The 22652-nt window shown below is 38.5% G+C and overlaps 1 long non-coding RNA gene across 1 annotated transcript in view; it reads right to left on the reverse strand.

The window, feature by feature from the left end:
• The window catches only part of LOC144283942 (uncharacterized), a 37571-nt gene extending 25799 nt beyond the window's left edge, over positions 1–11772 (reverse strand). The window contains exon 1 of the long non-coding RNA XR_013352430.1: positions 11002–11772. This is a non-coding gene — a long non-coding RNA (uncharacterized LOC144283942). The remainder of the gene's footprint in view (positions 1–11001) is intronic.
• Between the last annotated feature and the right edge of the window lie 10880 nt (positions 11773–22652).

Raw genomic sequence — 22652 nt, forward strand, 5'->3', positions numbered from 1 at the left:
GAGATACAAAATCAGTTGTGGAACTGCAGACTGAATTTTTATGACCACAGAGAAAATAGGCATTAAAAGAGAAACAAAAAATCTGTTAACTCCGTATAAGCAGACAAATCTTAGTATCAAGAGAGACTGGGGGAAGGGTTCAGTCTTCCAGTTTAAGAGGCCCTGATAGTTTTTCAAAGATAATGACTGTTAGCAACAAGAGAAAAACTCTTATTTAAGAATAAGTGGTAATGTTAGAGGCCTAGCAGGTGAGCTAGTTCTTTAAAAATCTGTTGTCAGCATTACTGTATGTGGCTTTCTGATCTTCTCTGGTCCATGGCTGATAAGAACAGACTCTCTTTGTTCAAAAGCCCTGTTTCTTTGTTTCTAGTCTTTTTTTTTTTTTTTTTTTTTTTTTTTTAGGATCATATGCACCTCGCATCATCAAGAACCTTTATGCATGTTATACAGATCAGTGGCTCTCAACCTGGGTCATATATCAGAATGACTGGACAGGCTTATTTCCATAGACTCCAAGAGGTTTTGTTTTAGATTGGGAATGGGGCCTGGTGGTATACACGTCTACACTAATAATAATCCCAATTATTCCCAATTATCCTCCCAAATTTAGATGATGAGGTGGCAGCTGTGGTTAATAAAAACTTCCTAGAGGGTTTTAATGATTCTGGTCTAGAGCCCACCCTTTGATAATTACTGCTATAGAGTAATAGTGACCAGCAGGGTCTCTAGCACGAACCTGTCTAAATCCAGATTGAATTCTATCACTTGATAGCTGGTTTACCTTCAGCGAATCTCTTGAGTCTTCTTGTGGATTAGGGATTAGTTTCCTGATCTGCACTGTGGGTCTAACACTAGTACCTATCTCATAGAACTATCGTAAGATAGTGGTAGAAACAGAGGAAACGACTAATACATTACTTATTCTAATTATTTTCACAGATCCATTTGACTCTCTCCTCAAGAGAGAGAAAATGCTATTTTCTATTTTATTAATCGATATACAATGCTCACGATGAGTCCACTGAATATGAGGGAGATGACATCTGGATATATGTACGGTTGACCCTTGAACAATGGGGGATTTAAAGGTACCAGCCCCACCCCAAGCATCTGACAATCCATCTGTAACTTTTGACTCCCCCAAACTTAACTACTAAAATCCTGCTGTTGACTGAATTGACATAAACAGTAATGAATACATATTTTGTATCTTATATGTATGATATGCCATATTCTTAAAGTAAGCCATAGGAAAATAAAACATTATTAAGAAAGTCATAAGAAAAAGAATACATTTACAGTACTGAAAAAAAATCCACATATCAGTGAACTCTGTGTCGTTCAAAGGCAACTGTATTTACCTTTAGCAAAAATATTTTAAGAAGACTTTGATAAACTGGTACGCATTCAGGGAGAGTGAAGGGATTTAAAATGTCGCATGAGGGGTGGTTGGAGGCATTGCTAGAGAGGGGAATCCATACTGGAGACACCCTGTGTTAGAGAAACCAAACAACACAGAACGTAGATATTCTCTTTTTTTTTTTTCAGAGATATTCTCTTCTGTATATTCCAAATTTTGCTTTTAAATAACATTTTATCAACTATACTTTTATGAAAGTGTTCATTACTCTCTGTTATTATAAATTTCTTGTTGGTGTCAAAAAAGGAAATGAGGGACTCTTTATTAAAAACCCTGGAGAAGAATGTGCTATGTCACATAAAAGGCTGGGTTAGGCAATCTTTTGGGGTCTTTGTGTCTCTAAAACACTGATTCCTTGGTCCTACGAACTTGCTGTTACCTTTGGCCCCATAGATGATGATTCCATATGAAAGGCTATATTTGAAGTCTAGGTGATTATGATGGAGTTAGATATGCCAACAATATTTGTTGATTTTATTCAAGAAAATTTGTCTACATGGCCCACAAGAAATGGAATCCTGATTATGTCAGTCCTGCTGCTTGAATACCAGTCTGGGACTATTGTACTGAGCTGTGACAAATTGGACTGTCCATAATTTTCAATCACTCCTGATTGTACTATTGTTGTGTGAACATGGACTGCATTATCTTAGTGCCACCACCTGGCTCGCCACAATGCAAAGCTGCTGTTACAGCAAAGACAAGACGAAGGCCGGCTGGTGAATAGGCTTTTCTGAAACAGACGGTGAGGGGAGAAGCAAGGACTAATGATTATGGAGGTGACTCTCCTTGAGGAATACTCCCTCTCACCAAACATTGCTATTAAAAGTACGTTTTTCCTCTGTGAACCATCGATCGATGAATGTTTGGTGCAGAATTCATTCAGTGTATTTCACACTCTTGCCAAATAACGCTCATATTTTCTGTTTGCCTCTAGACAAATGATTGTACGTTAAATGGTAAAACTTTGCGTGCTACACGGCATGGGTAGATGTTAAGCAATAAGCAGTGAAGGCAAGTATTGAAAAGAATCTCAAGGAATACATTAGCATCAGAGAAAAGGGCATGGAATCAGGTAGATGTAGTTTAGTGTCTGTTCTTTTATTTATTGCTGTTTGGACCATGGAAGATCCCTATCCTTGGTTTCCTGCCCCTATAATAGTGGTGAAGTGTGCCCTGAGCTGATGGTGTTTTGTATGTTCTAGGTGAAAAAATCTCCATGAGCTAGGGAATGAGGTGCCCCCTTTGACAGGTAGACTTTTACATCCCCTCCCACACACAAAAATACTTGGCAGGTAAAAGCAGTAAATAGCAGAATGGCTTCTAGATACACAAGATTTGCTTGAAGCCTGATTGAATGCATTGGGCGTCTACAGAAAGAGCGTGTCTGCCAAAAGACTAGGTACGCAAGGGAAGCCCAGGAAGATTTGTACCCAGGTTTTGTTTATGGAACTGGGAGTGAAGTGCAATTACCATCAACTACCATTTTTCCATTTTAAACCAAAGCCTTTTGTGGACATGGTTCTAAACATTAACAGTATTTTGTTTCAATTCAACCTTCAGCAAATACCATTTGATGACAAGTGTTATTTCCTGTGTAGGTCTGGGTATCTGAGACTATTAGTCCCTGTTATGGTTACAATTATCATTTTAAATGAGAACTAGTGGATTTGGCTAATGAAAGGCAACCTGAGAGACTCATCTTGCTGTGTGCTATTAAGATGTCTGAGCCTGCAAGGATGAGAGCCAAACCTTGCATAAATTCGCCCGCATGACACGTTTTACCCTCTGAGGCCCTTTGGGAGATAGCTTGCCAGCTTCTTTTGAAGGGAATACCCCTGGACACCAGCTTTCCCACGTTCTGAAATTCTGAAAACTCTTAATCTACCTGTGTTGGTTCGAGACTTAGAGACAATGTTAATGAATCAAGTGAGACTTAGTGGGCATTCTTTATTAAACTTAACAAATATTGTTAAATAGAGACTTCTGAATTTAAGTATTCTATTGTATCTGAGACAGATTGTTGAATGGGGCACTGTAATAAGGGCAGTTACAGAAGGACTCTCCAAGTGAATCCGTGAAGTGGTAACCATATTTATGGAATAGGATGGCACGTGTCAGGAACTATTCAGGCTACTTTACATATATTAATTCAACCCTCAAAGCAATCATGTGAAGTGAGTTGTCATAGTCTCCCCGGTAGGGAAGTAAGCCACGGTAAGGTTAAAATAATTCACACAAATGTTTAGCAAGGAGTGTGGTAGAGACGCTGTGCTACAAGCACTCCAGAGTACTGTGGGACGTTAGGGGATTTTCAGAGATTAGAGCTGGATTTTACATCTACCTCCCAACTCTTCATGCCAATAGGACATCTGCATTATTGAGAATGCAATATGCCCAGCTAAAAGAGAACTCTGTGCTTAGCTGTGATCTTTCTCCCTGGGTGTGACTACATTCTGACCAATGGTAGCAAGACATTCAATGGTTGACATTCAAGAATAGCACGTTAAAAGGCAGATAGGTACTTGGTCAAATAATTGTACGTGTGCTCCTATGAACATATGTCTTTCACTGCCCTTCATCTTTTTTTCCTTTTGGCTGAAATTCAAGTGGGAAGGTGGAAGCTTCAGCAGTCATTTTGGATCTCAAGGTGACCTCAAGGGTGACAGTCATGCTGGTATGGTTATTTAGACAGAGCTTGATCTCTGAGGAATAGAAACTTCAGTATCAAACCCAGATATGTTTCACTGGGCCTCTTTTTCCTTGATAGAATAAACCTTGGTGTATTTAAACCAGTTGTAGGGATGCCTGAGTGGCTCAGTGGTTTGGCGCCTAGGGCGTGATCCTAGAGACCAGCAATCAAATCCTATGTCGGACTCCCTCTGTGGGGCCTGCTTCTCCCTCTGCCTGTCTCTCTCTCTCTCTCTCTCTCTCTCTCTCTCTCTCCCCCCCCCTCTCTCTCTCTCTCATGAATAAATAAATAAAATCTTAAAAAAAATAAACCAGTTATACTTTGAGTATTCTGTTATAGGGTTTTATTTGGCTGCCTAACATCCTCTTTCCCTATTTATCTTTATCCTCTTCCATGGATATTTTGTCTTAATGGAACTTGAGTTTGGTAGTATTTCAGGGCACTTTTATAAAGGTAGAATGGCCTTCCCTGGGGCTTAAGGAAAGAAATCACATAGTGTTCCCAAACTGGAAATTGTGTGAACATAAAAGGAAGCTCTATTCATAATTATGTTTGTACATTGCGCCAAGACTGCCTTTGGTAACCCAGTGTATAAGGTCACTCTAGGCTTGAAGATGGGGAGACTTAAAAAAAGAAGATGGGAAGACTGAGGAAAGAGGGGGAATAATAGTCTAATAATGATAAAGATGTAGAGAAATAGGGAAGGACTGATTTCTTAATATGTTTAATATGTTTAATTTCCACAGTGCTTTGTAGTTTCAGGGGCCGTAAGTATGATAAAGATTAGATGCTGATAACGGTGCTCACTATGGTTGTTATTATTATTACAACGATGATTCCAATTATGATCTGTGAAGACCATTCAGTACGAACACCAAGTTTCAAAGGGAGCTGATGGAAAAACAAACCCTAAAAGAAATTTCAGAATTTTGCCAATCCTTTGCTCAAACAACGCATCAGGGGCAGATAGGAATAAGTGAATCTGCTAGTTACCATTTCTTTTCCCAGAAAACCATATGGGGTCTAGGTAAGCTTTAAATAGACATGCAATTCAAGTTGATGATTAGCCTGCTGATGATCAGGTTGCTGCTAGAATTCTGAGTTTCAGCTTTTTATGGCTAAAATGTGGGGTTTTCTCAGTGGCTCACAATATTGTAAACTCAAGCAGCAAAGTGAACAAACAGGTAACTTCTCCCTGAAGTCTCCTAAATTAATGCTGAACAAAGGCCACTGAAGCAGAAAATAAGAGCAGGTCTGCGTGAAGGATTCTTAGTTGGAGTGCTGGAAAAGTATGGTAATCCAGCAGTTTCTTGACGATGGACTTGTGGAGGAAAGTGATAGGCCCAGTGGGAATGAGAGAAGAGAATAGACACCGGTGGCTGATGGTAGAGCCAACTGAAGAAAAAAAAAGTCTAATTACTCAATCAAAAGAAAGAGAACCACAATATGAAAACTGAAAGAGGAAAACAATTTAGGATATTTTTCCTCTGGTGGGCAGAAGCTCAAATAGAAGAAAGTCTCTCCTTTTGAGTATACCTTGGTTGGTGATTCAGAGTAAGAAAAAAAAAATAGACTTTATTGAGACTTCTAAAAGAATTTCTCCATTGTGATCCTGAAGCAGAAGGCCAAAAAGAAAGGAAGAAGTTGTAGGAGCATAACACCCACAGGACAACAGGTACCCAGCAATAACGAAAAGCAACACAACCGTGAAGACTATAGTATCTTCAGGATGAACACCTGCCTAGAAACTCCATTTCCAATGAGAAAAAAAAAAAAAAATCCACTCATTAAATTGTGTACAAGATGCCACAGCACACCATCTTCAGATGGTCTGTCATCCTTGGGGATTAGTCATGAATAAGGTGACCTCTACTTAAAATTTTGATTTTGCTCCCTGTCACGACATGCTTCCAAGCTTATTTTGTTTGCCTTTAAGTGAGATAGAAGTAATCTGTTTATATATGACATGTCAATGACCGAAGATTAAGCCCCAACCTGGGTGTATGTTGCCTAGAGAAGTGAACAGAAGCTGGGTGTTTTGAGTAGCATTGGGGGAAAAGGACAAAAACAGAAATTAAGTTTACTATCTTACACTTCGCTTTTATATGTATATAAAAGCAAAAAAATTATATGTATAGTTTATATATATATATATAATTTGTGTCTTAGCTTCTAAATAATACATATATACATATTTTAAAAACAAAGATAGAAGTTAATGTACAAAACCATTTTAAGATGTTCCACATTTTAAAAATTTACTAGATGTTGAAACTAGAGAATTGGTTCATTTTCTAATCTCTCATAATTTTAATCTTTTTTGTTAGAACCAATAAATCTACACCCCACCCATTCTTCCCAATAAAATCTTTTAGTTTTCTTATTTTTTGCACTCATTTATTTTTTATTTTCAATGTTATCTGATACATGCTAATGAGAATGTTTTATATGTAATAGAACACAATCTAAAAATGAGTGATAAAAATCAATGCTCAACCTCAGAGCCAGAATTATTGCATTTCCTCTGTGTTCTTCATTCTCTGACTCCCTCAAAAGATAACCACTGTCCTGAAATTTGTGTTTAATTTGTAGTGTCAATGAAAAATACAATTTTATTGCATATGTACGTATTCCTACATAAAATGTTATTAGTTTTACTTTTAATCTATATAATAATTGAATCATACTCTATCTGGATAATTTCCTAGATTAGAATTTTTTCACTGCATATTACATCTTGGAGAGTCGCCTATGTTGTGTGTAGCTGTGGGACATTCCTTTTCACTACTGTAAAATTTAACCCCGGGCATGGACCATAGTGTATACATTTTTCTGTTGAATATTTTTGTTCTCAGTTGATTTTGTTTTTCATTATGAACGATTCTGCTCAAAACATTTTTGTGTAGATCTTGTATTTCACACATTACTAATGTTTCTTAGGGGATAAACCTAGCGTTGGAAATTTGTTATTCTGGTGTGCATGAATATCTGACTTTAAGGATAATTCTGTTTTGCTTTCCAATGTGGCTGTATCTACTTAGGCCTTTCTTAAGAGGATTTAGGACTTCTGGTTCATTTATGTACCTTCAACACTTGTTTTTTTTCAGTTTTTTTTTTTAATTAAAATTTTTATTTATTTATTTGAGAGAGAGAGAGAGTGCGTGGGCAGGGGGCAGGGGCAGAGGCAAAGGGAGAAGCAGGCTCTCCGCTGAGCAGGGAGTCCAAAGCAGGACTGGATCCCAGGACCCTGAGATCATGACCTGAGTAAACAGCAGATACTTAACTAAGACACCCAGGAACCCCAGTATTTTCAGTTTTCTTAATTTTGGATATTTAATAGATATAAAATTGTACCTCAAGGTTACTTTAATTTGTATTTTCTTTTTTTTTTAAGATTTTTTTTTTTTTTTCATGAGAAACACAGAGAGAGGCAGAGACACAGACAGAGGGAGAAGCAGGCTCCGTGCAGGGAGCCCGATGTGGGGCTTGATCCCGGGCCTCCAGGATCATGCCCTGGGCCAAAGGCAGGCGCTAAACCACTGAGCCACCCAGGGATCCCAAATTTGTATTTTCTGATTACTGATAAAAGTGAGCAAAAATTTACCTAATTGGTATATATAATTTTAAATATAAAACATATATCCTTTGTGGTTTCTCTTTTATGCCTGTTTATTCATATCTTTTGAAAATTTTACATAAGTTTGATTTTAATATTTTTCTCATACGGCTTGGCTTATTATACTTGCATAATGAGCGGGGTGGTTCCTGAGCAGGCCCAAACTGTGTCTTGACAGGACCAGAAAGGCAATGGTTTGGGGTGTCTTAAGTTGGTTAGAGTGTGAGCCACACTGAACTTTCTCCCTGCCCAGGCTCTGTGTGTGTGAACATCCCACCCACATGTGGGGCAAGAGGAATAGGAGGGTCGGGGTGAAAACTGTCAGCAGGGAAACATCAAATATGGAGTCAGATTCATATTATAGGTCATCAGGACAGGACCCCACTTCATGAGTCCATATGGTGGGCAACCGGTCTCCGTGCTCATCATAGAAAGCTTCCTTTCCTACGTTCCTGGATGCCATCTCCTATTTCACAGTTCTGGAAGGCTGGGGCTGTCTACGTAGCTCCATTTTTCCCATTGGTCAGAGTGTCTCTCTGTGTTCCCATAGTATTTATTATTCTGTGAATAAAAGTAAATGCTGCTAATGGGTAAGGCAAGTTTCCTCTCACAGTTTTCCTTCTTCATTCATATCTCACCACTTGTCCTTACTCTTTCATACACATTTTAAAATCAGTGTGTTAAAAGTTGCACAAAAAGAAGTGTTTTTTTTTTTTTTAAAGAAATTGCATTAAATCTGTGAATCAGTTTTAGAGAAACTGACATAAGTACAGCTGTAAAATATCCTATCCAATAATGTTGCGGTGTTCTCCATCTATGTATTTTAAGGGTTTTAGATAAACTTTATTTCCATTTTTTAAAGATTTTATTTATTTATTCATGAGAGACACAGAGAGAGAAAGGCAGAGACACAAGCAGAGGGAGAAGCAGGCTCCATGCGGGGAGCCCAATGTAGGACTTGATCCCAGGACTCCAAGATCATGCCCTGAGCCAAAGGCAGATGCTCAACCGCTGAGCCACCCAGGTGTCCCTTTATTTCCCTTTTTGTATACAAACTGACTACATCATTTCATAATGTATATGTACATCAAACCATCAGGTTGTAGACCTTTAATATATTATAGTTTTGTCAGTTGTACTTCCATAGGCTTTAAAAAAAGTTAAGTTTCTTTAAAGTTATGAGTAAACTCAAGTTAACCAAAAATGAAAGTCAGATTTGACCTATAACTTTTAGAGAGGTTAAATAGCAGTTTATTTTTCTAGAAAGGTTATTTTCATTAAAATTTCATATTTATTGACAAAAAGCAGCTCATAATATTCTCTATCTTTTAAATTTCTGCTATAGTTCGGTCTGTTTTTATGTCTAATTTATTTGTGACATTTTTTTCTTGATCTATTATCTTAGGCTTTAAAAATTTGTTTTCATGATTCCTTTCCATTTTTAATATTTATTTTCTGTTTTGGGGATGTATACTCTACACTGACCTATGTCATTGTTCTTTGTTTTTTTCTCCCTCCAACTTTTAAAAAGTTTACTTATTTTATTTCTCTTCTAACCTACACTTTCATCTAATAGTATAGTTCTTTAGTTTCTAGACTTCATACATTAAATGCATTAGATACAATGTTTAATTTGTAAGAATGTTAATACGTCATTTGCTCCTGTTTCTTTTATCTTATCATACACTCCTGGTATCATTGTCTTTCCCTCTTGAGGCATATACCTTAGAAGGTCCATCTGCTGTCAAGCATCTTGACTTTATTCTGAAAACAAGCTCATTTTATTATCATTCATGAAAAATAATTTCTGATCAGACTGTCATTTTTTACAAATCATTTTAAAGATGAAGTTTCACTTCCTTCTTGCTTTAAACTTTGGTGTTGGGAAGTTGGTGATCTTATTTTTTATTTTTCAAAAAGATTTTATTTATTCATTTGAAAGAGAGAGAGAGAGAATAAGGGGAGAGAAGGGCTGAGGGAGAGAGAGAAGCAAACACCCTGCTGAGCAGGGAGCCTAATGTGGAACTGTATCCGAAGACCGAGGCATCATGACCTGAGCTGAAGGCAGATGCTCAACCGACTGAGCCACCCAGGTGCCCCAAAGTTGATGATTTTTAAGTAATGATTTTTGTTTTCAGCCTAAAAGAGAAGAAATTTTGTCTGCTTCCAGTTGGATTCAGGAGTAGCAAGGCTTGAAGCAAAGTAGACCACCTTGAGAGTAACACTCAGGGTTATGAGGCTCAGCTTCCCCACCTTGTCACTGGGTCAGGATAACCATTGATCACAGGGCTTCTGTGTCTCCTTCTGTCCTCATCGCACCAGCTCTGGTCTCAGTGTGTTGTTTGCATGTTTTGATGCATTCATCCATTTACTCATTTTTGGTAGCTTGGGGTATTTTTTTAATTTGTTTTTCCCTAGAGTATTTTTTATTTCCTTCCAACATGACTATAACAAGAAGTATTAATGTTGCTTATTAATGTAAGATCTAGTTGTTCAGTATTTTAAATGATCTGAGAGTTTCTACATCTCCATATCGCCAGAAGCAGATGTCCTCTCTAACAAAACTACTACCCTAAAAAGACAACCAGTAATTGAACTAGTGTTGTTTTTTTAATGTCAGTTTTGGATAATTGGGTATACTCTTCCCTGAGGAAAGCTGAGTGTATATCGTCCCATTGAGCCTACTATTCTTCATCCAAATAAAATCTCTCTGTAATACGTGCCAAGTAACAGATTATCATTGCAGTTTACATTATCTCTAAGTTCATAGTGGCCAGCAAACTATATCCCATAGGCTACATCCAGCTGCTACCGTCTGTTTTGGTGAATAAAGTTTTATTGTAAAACATGCACACCATTTATACATTATTTATATATTTGTGGACTACAATGGTCCATATTATTATTATGATTATATATATTATATACTATTGATGGACTACAGTGGTGGATTTGAGTAACCGCAACAGAAAACATGCGTCCCATACAGCCTGAAATATTTAAATATTTAATATTTGACCCTTTACAGAAAGCTTTTTTGTCACTCCCTTAGCTCTGTAGGACTAAACACAAAATTATGTGTACCTAATACTCGCTTCATTTAAGATATTCTTGGTAGCAAGCATCAGATCCTCACTTCATGATATTCCCAGACTTAACAAAACTGATCATTTCACTAATGCTTCAGTATTATTAAAGACACAGGTTCTTTCCATCCCTCCACCCCCCTGCCCAAATCATCCCCAGGGTGCTAGCTTTGGGGCTCTGCATTACCTGTTCACGGTAGTGAGATGGTGGCTAGATGACCACACAGACAGGATAAGAAATCATCATTTCTTGATGTTAATCTTCTTCATGGGGAAAGGTTCCCCCGAGCCAATTTCCCTGCACACTTCCCAGCAGGTGGAGAATAGCATTATGTGTTCAGGCTTACACCAACCGCTGGCTAGGAGGATAACGTTGCCATGATGAATGAAGAAGTCAGATTTCTGCCGCAGTAATGGTGGGAAACAAACAACCCCAATATTTCAGTGACTTCTGCTCTGAGGTCTTTCTCATTCACAGGACCACAGGTCAGATGATGTGGCTTTTCCTTCAGAGTCATTGCAGGTCAGGCAAAGGTCCTCCGCACATTTATGGCATTTTGGAGCTACTGGTTGATGGGCGTCTGCTTTTCTAACGGTGGCAGGTGGAGTCCCCAGGAAGGGCAGCCCAAACCACACAGGCAGGCTCATTTAAGCCTCCTGATAATACCTGGCATTCATGATGCCTTTTGCCCTCATTAGCAAGACAAGTCACACAGAGCAGATTAAGGTCAACTTGGCGGGAAGCAATCTCCTCCTACTACTGTAAAGTCCCACAGTAAAGGGTATGGTTGTGTAACTCTCGTATTGGAATAAGGTCAAGAATTGAGAATAATCATCCAGTCTTCATCAGTAGCTCAGATCAACAATGTTTAACCTTTGAATTGGGTGGAAGGTCAAACTCCCAGAACTGTTATCACTCCTTCATATGAACACAAAATAAGGGTTCTATTATTAAAAATAATCAAAGAATAGTTGCTTCTTTTTTCTTCCAGGCACAGTGTTCTATGTGCTATTATTTCCCATAAACTGAGAAAACACAAGGGGGTGGCTTTAAAGCTATCACAAATGTAACTGGCTTTAGAGAAGGAAAGTAGATATAAAATATTCTCTGTGCTAAATAACACTTTCTTAGTGGTAAGAAAGCTCACAGAGCTCTGCACTGGTTTTATTGTTGTTTCTTCTGGAAACAAGGGTCAGCCACACTCTTCTCTCTTGTTCTCATCAGTGAGAAACAGCAACTTAAATCTTTTCCACTCACCATGACCTAGAGACTCCTCTGTCCTCTTATCATTGTCATTATTCTTACTTAAAAGCTGTGCCAATTTTTGTCTTATGCATAATGCTGTTTGAAACACCCTAATTTCTCCCTGCTTTTGACAGACTTTACCAGAGATGGGAAAAAAAAATGAATTTTTGGATACTAGTGACTCACTGCTGGTTGTTTTCCTGATTCAATCATATGACAAAAGAAATGATCTCTTAGGACACAGAACATTGAGAATATGTTTGGTTATTAGTGTCCTTGCTCAGACATAAGTTGACTTCATCCTTTAAATTTGTCTCCTACATCTTAAAAGTGTTGTTCATAATAAGTCTTTTAAAAAAATATCCATCCCTCCAATCATAGAGATAAGGAAGGGATTTTTTTCCAGCTGTATTCTTTTAATCAGCAGATCGATTGGGTCTGCCTCTGTCCTCATTGCACATGGGCCCCGAGCCCCGAGCACAGGCTGGACAGGCAGTGTTGCCCGTGGTGAACCGCAGCCCAGGGAAGCATGAGCTGTGCTGGAGGCACCAGGGTGGGACATAAGGAAGATGGTTTTATGGAGCAGCCTATGAAAATGGCAAAAGGACAGCACACAGAAAATTACCAGGGAGAGGCAGATGGATGGGATGTCCAATAATCAAGAAGAAATCTGTGAAATTATTAGTGTGAGGGGATTGCTAGATAGAGTCCTTGAGGAAAAAAAGAAAACAATAAAGGATGTGTGCGAGAGCTAAAGCTATGGCCAGCAATCACCATGTGGAATGGCAGGCCAGTCCTCCAGAAGCTTGATTAGTAGGGCCCCGCCACGAGAGAGGGTCAAGCTAAAGCAAACTTTCATAACTGAGTAATATCAATTTAGCCAAGAGGCCAGAATCACACATCCTGCTTTTGGGTCACAAGTGACACTTTAGAGGCTGGAAGAAGGGAATGTTGTTTTCTGTTTTCATCAGGGCATTTTTACCCTGCTTTGTGGGGGTGAATTCTCTGCTTGTCTTGTACACAGAGAAGGGGCAGGCAATGGTATACACTGGCAGTGGGAATTCTTAAAGATATTTACCCTTTCTAAGATATTTATACCCGAGCTCTGTTAAACTGTTGTCAATACAGCTCTTCAATTGATCAGGTTTTCAACTGAAACGTTAAAGCATGTTATTTTCCCTGAGGACCTTTGGCTGTTAAAGCACTCGTGAGTGGCCCACCACTGGCCAGAATAAGCATCCTCAGAAATGAAGATAGAAAGCCCTGAGACGGTGTAAGGGAAGCCGACACACATGAGGTGGACTGGGATGGGAGGGAGATACTCAGTGTTCTCACCGCTTGTCCTTATCAGAACTATAATCTGGGTTATATCAGAGCTATTTATCTGGTTTAAGGCATGTATTAGCTTGTTAGGGCTGCGGGACAACGTCAAATCAACTGGGCAGCTCAAATCACAGATGCTCCTTCGTGGTCCTGGGTGAGATGTCAGAGATCAAGGTGCCAGCAGGGTTGTTTCCTTCTGGGGATTCTGAGGGAGAACCCATCCCATTCCTAGCTTCTAATGCTCTGCTGGCCACATTGGACATTCCTCGGCTTGTAGATAACGTCACTCCTGTCTCTGCCTTCCTCTTCACGTTGTGTTCGCTGTGTGCATCTCTCTGCTCAAATTTCCCCTTTTATAATGACATCAAGCATCCTGGATTTGAGCCTAATCTAAAGACCTCATTTTAACTTGAAAAAATGTAGATAATATGCTGTTTCCAAATAAAGTCACATTCTAAGACACAGGGCTGAGGACTTGAGCATATCTTGGTGGGGGGGGGCGGGAGGCGGGCGATGGACACAGATCAAGTCCTACGGGTGCAGTAGACCAAGGAGTGAGTCAAGCAATAAAATTGATTGCATGTCTCTTAGAGATCATTTCCACCGTCTGTGTTTTAATGACGATAAAATTGAGGTCATGAAGGCAGAAAAGATTTGGCCAAGAAGGATCTTTAGAATAGTCGTAGATGGGTCTTGGTTAGAAGTAGGTCTTTTGATCTCCAGCACAGTGCTCTTAAAGCTTTGTTGTAAAGGCCACTAGCCATTACTTACCCTTTAGATTAGTGCCTCCAAACCACTGGGTTACATAGTTGCTTTGACTCTATGAAGAGAGCTTGTACCCTTTCTTCAGAAGATGGCAGTGAGCAGAAATGAACCCAGTGTCGCACAATTTCAAGAGCCTCTTTGTACTCTACTTCTAAAATCCTTCCTCTAAATGTGTTCTTTAGTCAGATAATCTTAAATATGTTTTGGTGCCACATAAAGAGTTTCAAATGGTCTAAAATAGCAAAGATATTATGTTGCCTTTAGGCTATGAAAAAAAAAAATGCATATTCACCCAGGGTGGAAATTGCCCACTTCAGGCTTTTTCACCTAACCCTGGGGCGTGGGGTAGGGGTTAGCCTGGGGGGAAAGAGGCTTTTTTCAGGAACATGATTTCAATCACTAATCACTTCCTTCAACTCTGCGAGTCGAGGAGGCAGCTTGTGTGGGCCTCTGCTTGATGCACTGTGGAAATGCTAACATATAGTCAACAAACTAAGGAAGAGCTCCAAAATAAGATTTTCTACATTGCTTTGCACACTGTGGATTATGTTGTCCAGAGTCCACTGGTATTTAAATGAGATTCACAATATCTAAGTGTTGAGCTATATATAAACTAATGTTTCAAAGTATGAAAGAACGCCATGAGAGTCACTCAGATACACGGGTGTTACATCTGGAGTTTTATTAAAATTTAACATTTTTGGCTGCTTTGCTCTGGCTTTGAGCATTGGCGCCATCCCGATGTGATAGTTCTCATCTGCCGTGTTCCTCAGCAGGATCTTTTCTGTGTTGGAAGCCTGGGGTATCCAATCTAGGCCTCCTGAAAGCTGCATGCTGGGCCAGAACTCCTTCCAAAATCCTAGCATGTCAATATGCTCTTGCAAACATCCCTGCTTCGCAGCTTACGTTATTATCATAGCTGCAGTGATGCTTACTTACAAAGTGCTCAGAGCAAGGGGTTCTCATTTCAGAGCATCCCTCTTTCCATATTGCTCCTTCCAATGAATAACAAAAGAGTTGAGAACCCGGTTCCCTGATGCCACCTGTAGCTTCTCTTCCTTGGAATAAATTTCTCATGCAATCAAGAGCTCCTGCAAGCTCCTGGGCTCTTTTTGAATGGAAATTAGGCAAAATGTATTTTGATTCTTCTTTAGATCTGTAGGTCATGGCGAGTGTTGGATGTAAAACTCCCTGATGATAGTCCCATCCTCATTTCCCATCTTTTTATAACACAACCTCTGACACTTTTAAAATTCAGAATATTGACATAATTTTCTGGATGAAACACATGCTTTGAGCATGAAATGGGGATGTGTATGCTTTAGGTAATGCTTTTAAACCTGTAAGAGATTAAATTTAAATACAAAGGTGTTGGCAAGATGGCAATTATCATTTGAACTCGGACAAGGAGGCTGATTTGGCAGCTAATTTGGCACAGAAAAAAAAATTGTTCTAAACAATCAAATTTAAACAAGAAGTTTAAATAAGTAGTTCCCATTCTTAAAGTGTACTCCTAAAGGCCTTTATAATCTGAACCACCCGACTTTGCCATTTTATCCTTGACTCTAACCAGTTATCCTCCCTAGAACAGCCACAGATATACTGTACTTGGAGCACACTCTGCCCTGAAAGACTGAATATTCACAGGGCCTATGGCCAGAACACACACGCTCACCTACAACCTCTGCAGCACGTACCCTGGGAAAACAAGCCCCCATGGCTACAGCACTCTGCCCAGAGCCATCAGCCTGTGGTCATTAATTGCCAGCTTCTTCATTTGTTGTCCTTGCTTTTAACTCGGGTTCAACTAGAGAATGCTAAATAGGCTCTCCAAACCAACCATGTAGGATTTTTAACATGAAGGCTATGCCTCCCCCCACCCCTTTAACCTTTTACTCTTCTTGGAATATTGTATTCCCATAATCCAAATTGGAGCAGAATGAGAGCTTGTTTGTGTAGGTTTTTTTTTTTTTTTTTATCTCTTCCAGGCTACACCTTTAACCAAAATGCATTATAGACAATCTGTGAGTGTTTCTTAATGTTTTTTTCAATACATATATTCCCTACGTTATAAAAGAGTTTCTGAGTTTTCCAAGAGTTCCTGAGTTTTCCCATTTGTGTGACTCTTGGCTTCCCACAGCTTGGAAGAACTTGGTTGGCATTGCACATCTCGTTGATATTTGAAATTGCCTGATCCTGGGTTTATCTGCTTATTGGTACCTTCTTGCTCCTTTTCAGTTCCTGGTTTTCACCTGATGTTCATATATTTGCTATTGCCATGCTCTCCTGATACATGGTCTACCATCTCTGACTATCTCTCAGCCACAAGATATCTCAGGTATCTGTGGACAGTGCTTCTCAAACATTAATGTTAGTATGACCCACCTTTAGATCTTGCTAAATTAAACATTCTGACTCAGTAGCTCTGGCTTGGGTTAATGTTCTGAACTTCTCATGGCTTCTAGCTCAAACACAGTATATTTTGAGTGACAAGATTTGAATTCAAACCTGACAAATTATTGGAAAAGAAAAGATACACACCACACACTCAGACACATGTATGTATCTGTATCTAAATATAAGTTCATATGTATATTCAGAGGGAACTTATGTGAGCAATTTTCATGTGTATATGAATTTCTGGGCCTAAACCCAGACATACAGACAGTCCTGGACAAATCTATTCTAATTATTCCTCTAATGATAATCTAACCCTAATTACCTTTCAAAGGTTCCATCTCCAGATACCATTACCTTGGGAGTTAGGGCTTCAAAATATTAATTTTTTTTTTTTTTCAGGAGTGGGGGACTCACAATTCAAGTCCATAGTGATAGTTGTCCAGCACCAAATACTAGCATTGTGAAGGCCATCATACAACAGAGTGCAACAGATAGGACTAGAGCAGTAGGTTTGACTTTTCAACTTAGAGACTATGGAAGTAAACCAGTCATGGTTCACTACTTGTTTCAAGGTCAGGAGGTAGGAATCAGGATCTCAACCCTGCACTTTGTTCCTGTAGTCCTAGAAAATTAATGCAAGGATGTTATCAGAGGAGTGAGGAGTTAAGTGGGGTAGAGAAAATGTTTTCTGAAAGTGAAGTCAAAAAATGAAAAGGCTACAGTATGGGATAGTTCATCCACATGCATACTGCTCTCACCTGTGATTATGATCTCATTCAATGTGGTGGAATGATCTGATCATAATGGCATGAATAAGGTGACTTAGCTGGTACAGCATAAGGGTTTTTCCAGGAGTGGTAGAGTATTGATCTAGAAACAAGATAGAGGATTAAAAAATAATCAATCAATCAATCAATCCCAAGAATGTTTTTCCAGAGGACCCAAGAAGGGTCCAGAGGACTTCTACTTTTGTGGAGAGGTTTTCTGGGTAGGAGTGCATTTTGTTATTAAATATGGTTCCCCAACATCTCATCCATATTCTTAATTATGATGGATTCCAAACTTTATCTCTGGCCAAGGTCTCTTTTCTTAGTTACAGATTCTCTAAATTTCCACTCACAGATACTTCAGTTTCAAAAAACGAACCAATTATCAATGTCTGCTTCTAAACCTTATTCTCAACTGATTTTGTTATTGTTCTGATTTTGTCTTATCAGTGTATGGTGCAACTATATAATAGTTCCTGCTAAAAATATGTTGTCCTATATTATTTTCTTATTTAATCAGCAATCTGTGTGTGTGTGGGGGGGGGGTTCAAGTGGTTCAGCAAAATCTCTTGATGACATTGCCAGTTAAGACCAACATAATTCCAAAAAAGAAAAAAAAAAAAAAGACCAATATAATTCCAATGCAGACCTTGCTTCTGTTCCCTTTTCTGAATCTTAATAGTTTAAGGTACTATAATTTTTCAAAGGAACATTGCCATATTGCCCAGATTATCTTTGTCCATTTTTGCCCCTCTCTGAACCATTCTTCACTCCACAACAAGACTGGTTTTCTTCTAAAGGAAGAAGATTCATGTATTCCTCTTCTTAACATGGCCATCTATTCATAGAGTCTATTTGAACATAGGACAATCTTGTTTTTATTATTTTTCCTGGGCTTATTAACATTTCAATTTGTTATTAATAACAAAATATTTATTAAGGAAGTGCTGTATGCTGAGAAGAATACTAGTTTTTCCTTGGAATGCAGCTTGATAAATACAACACTGGGATATATAAGTAATTTATTTTCTTTGTGAAGTTATTTGATAAAATTAGAATTTATTTGCCTCCTACATTTTCAAGTGTGATTCTGTAATGAAAGGCAATGCATTCCATACATTTACCACTTGTTGATTAACCGTTAATCACAGCTAGGGTAGATGTGGCCAGGAGGGTGCCCTGTACTAGGCCACTTACTGGGTAATTAAACGCTTTCATGAAATATCACAAAGGCTCTTTTTCTCTGATAAAAATAAATTTTGTAAGTAAATAAACTGCTGTTCAACATCCTCTGGTATTCCCAGAAAGCACGTATTATGCATAACTAGAAGTTCAACTCAGAAGCATAAACTAGCCTACTAGTAGAACTCTAAGAATTCAGACTTTTTGATGCCAAGGTGAAAGAGGTTGTAAAAACATTGTTCTATCACTGACAAGATTAAAGGTTTTTTTATATGTAATATTAAAATACTGGAAGAAGTAACAACGTGAATAACATTGTTTTAGAAAATGTTTTATTAATTTATTTAATCAGTAATTGTTTATGTAGCACCTGCTGGATTCTAGGTACTGCTCCAGACATCTGCAATACTTGTGGTACAACAGTGAACAAAATGTGCCTTGTGAATCTTACATATATATCTTGGCATGGGGAGAGAGATAATAAAAATCATAAATGATGATGTTAAGGAGTTATAATAATAGTGTAGTGAGGGAGATAAAATGTTCACAAGCTGAGGTGCTTGACAGCAGGATTAAGTAGGGTGATCAGGTTAAGTAGGATTCAAGGGAGGAGTTGAATAAAACTGGAGTGGGATATTTGACAATGAGTGTGCTGAGTGGAGGGCTAGAACAAAGGCCCTGGGGTAGGTAACCTGATAAGTATGTTTGAGGTACTACATGGATTGTTGAAGTGGAATGAGCTGTGAAGAGAGTATTAATAGAGGAGAGAAGGTGAGAATGGAGCAGAGAGCCAGGCTACTTATGGGCTTATCAGTCATTAGGTAATCGTAAAGACTTGGCCTATTGTTCTCAGTACAATAAGGACACCCCCAGTATAGAGCAGAGAAGCACACACTCTAAGTCACATAAAAATGGTGACTTTAGCTGTGATAACTGTAGGGATGAAGGAAGAAATAAAGCAGTATGTTATCCAAGGATTGGAAATAATGAGGATGGGCCAGGTATTGATAGTGGATTTGGTGACTACAGTTGGTTTCTGAATATCTTATGAAGATTAAGGCAACTGATTACCTATTAGACTGGATGCAGATTATTAGATAAATACAAAGATTGCATTTGGCTTACATAATTTGGAAGATTTGAGTTGATATCTACTGAGATGGAAAGCAGTGTATGGAGTAGTTTTTGTTTTTAGTGGAGGAAATAAAAAGTTCAGTTTTTTTATTTCTTTAAGACACTTCTTGGACATTTGTCCAAAAAATACCTAGTAGGTAGATATTCATGGCCATAGTTTGGGAGAAAGTTCTGAACAAGAGATGGAAGTTTTGGAGTTATCAGCTTATAGATGGCATTTAAAATGAGGAAACTGGATGAGAATATCAACAAATGACTACACTTAGAGAAGAAAGTGAGGATAGAGCCCTAAGGTGCAACATAAATGGGGTTTAAGACAAAGAGGAGACATAGTAAAGATCATAAAGAAAAAGGGTAGGAGGAAAAGCAAGAGAATGTGGTGTTGTAAATACTCTCATGCATTCGATGACCGCATGATTCCTGTTGACAAATAGGAAATGATGACTACGCTAAGTGTATATGGGGCTGATGGGATGGAGCTGGGGAGGTGGGGCAGGCTTTGTGGGTATGTGACCTCCACGGTTGCTCAAGGCCCCACCTTTTTTTTTTCTTTTTTTTTAACCAACTCAAAGGAGAAAGCAAATAGCATGGGAGAGGCGCCAGGATCCGCAAAACTTCTTAGGAAGAGAGAAGAAAAGGCAGATTCCAGGAAACGCAGGGGAGCAGACATGGAACCCAGTGAAGTCGTAGGAAGAACAAAAACCTCTTGCTGGGAGCCCCCTGGGGTGGGGGGGTTGCAAAGGTCGGGCGGGCTCCACGTGGGTCCACTCAGAAGGTCCTTGTGCTTGGTTTCATGCTCTGCTGTTACCATCTTGAGAGTATTGATTTTTTTTAAAGATTTTATTTATTTATTTGAGAGAGAAACAGCATGAGTAGGGGGAGGGGCAGATGGACAAACAGACTCCCCACTGAACGGGGAGCCTGATGTGTGGCTCCATCCCAGGACCCCGAGATCATGACCTGAGTGGAAGTCAGATGCTTAACTGATTGGGCCACTGAGGTGTCCCATCGAAATTATAGATTTTTAACAATCATCCCTCCACTTGCATTTTACACAGAGCCACACAAATTATATAGGTATTTCTATGTGTTGGGAGGTTGATGATAGGAAATGTGGAGTATGTATTTTGATCATTTTTAGGATGTGTTTTGGGTATCTGATATACAATATATAAACAGTTAACTTATTCACAGATGATTTAAAAAAAATGTGATTCTCTTTCTGATTAAATTCCCCCATCATCCCCTGCACTAAGAGCTTCTGAATCCTTTCCAAAGAAAAAAGCAATTCCTGTTGCTGAAAGACCTTGCATTGTATACTTTATTCTGCTCATTGCTTTCTTGATGGCAGATGTATCTAATTTGATAACTACACACTTTAGAGATATATTTGGATTAAAATATTCCCACCTCTGTTTTCCTATGCTATTTGTGACCTTGTAAAAATTATACAACTTTTTGAATTTCATTAACTTAATTCAAATAATGATTTATATCTTCTAAGAGTATAAATAACAAATTTAAACACCTGACAAACATTAAGTACTCATTAAATGGTAGCTTTATTTCTTGAAGAAAATTGCTCCATGTCTTCATTTTATTTTGTTGAAACTAAAGAAAACATCTATATGCACATGCTAAATGATACCATTTTAACAAATAAAATGCAAAATTTTATTTATCTACCAAAATAATTTATTTTTGAATAGGTAATACAGGTACATGTATAAAAGAAAATGGTACAAATAGTTGAATTACAAAAGATCCTGTTTTATAGCCTCCCAGTTAACCTCCCCAGATTTAACCATGTAGTGTTTTGCTATGTAGGCAGCAAGATTCTCTGCCTTTCAAAAATAGTAGCATACAAAATATACTTGTGCGCCTTACTTTTTTTAATCCTAGCATGTATTTGAGATTAAATCTTCATAAATACACAAAGAGATGCTTAGTTTTTTCCTCTAAATAGAAAATTTGTATTGAGATAAAGCAGGGGCCAGGGGGGAAAAAAAAAGCAGGGGCCAGGAGACAATCTCCAGTGACTCGCCAAAGAGTGTGTGCTTTTCACCAAGAGAACTACAAGTGAGAGATAACAATGAATTCCTCAAAGAGCTCACAGGAAGACACTAAGAAAAAGCTAGAGACAAACATCTGCCTGGTGCAAAGAGGATGGTGCCAATTGGTCAAATAAAAATTATTTTTCTTCTCATTCCTTTCATCTGCTTTGATCCTGGAGAAGTAAAAAATCGTGGTTAGCCAGACTGGAAATGAGCCCAACCACAAGACATAAAAAAGAGTGGCAACCAAACAAGTCAGTGAAACCCTATCTTCCAAATGCTTAGCAGTCAATAAGCTAAAGCTCCAAGAAGGGATAATACCTATAATGCTGAACAGTTTAAAGTTTGGTTATTGCTATGATTTGATTTGTGTCCCCCACCCCTAAATTCATATGTGGAACTCCTAACCCCCAGCACCTCACAATACCACCATAGTTGAAGATGAGGCCTTTGAAGAAGCATTTAAGGCTACCTGAGGTCACAATGGTGGGCCCTTATTCAATACGACTAGTGTTCTTGTAAGATATTAGTACATGGACAAGCATGGGGAGAAAACCATGTGAGGACCAGGGAAGATGGCCATCAGCAAGCCAAGGAGAAAGACTCCAGAAGAAATAATACTGCTGACACCTATATTTAGACTTCTAGATTCCAGAACTGTGAGAAAATTTGCTACTTAAGCCACTTAGAGGGGTATTTTGTTATGGCAGCCCTAGCAAACTAATACAGTTGTTGTGCTAGATAGAATTTACTGATTACTAACCCAAGGATAATTTGTTACCAGAAGTAACAAGGAAACTAACAAAACTTCTAATTTCATCCAAAGCAACTGGTCCCAGAAAATATATTCAAAGTCAGAGTGGAAACAAACAGTAAAGATTGTTGAAAACGGTATCTCATGAATCATGTCCAAGCATGGCTGGCACATAAACTCACTTTGGGAGAATTGAATATTTTATGATACTGA

This window comes from Canis aureus, chromosome 15, assembly GCF_053574225.1.
Source record: "Canis aureus isolate CA01 chromosome 15, VMU_Caureus_v.1.0, whole genome shotgun sequence".
Lineage (NCBI taxonomy): Eukaryota > Metazoa > Chordata > Mammalia > Carnivora > Canidae > Canis > Canis aureus.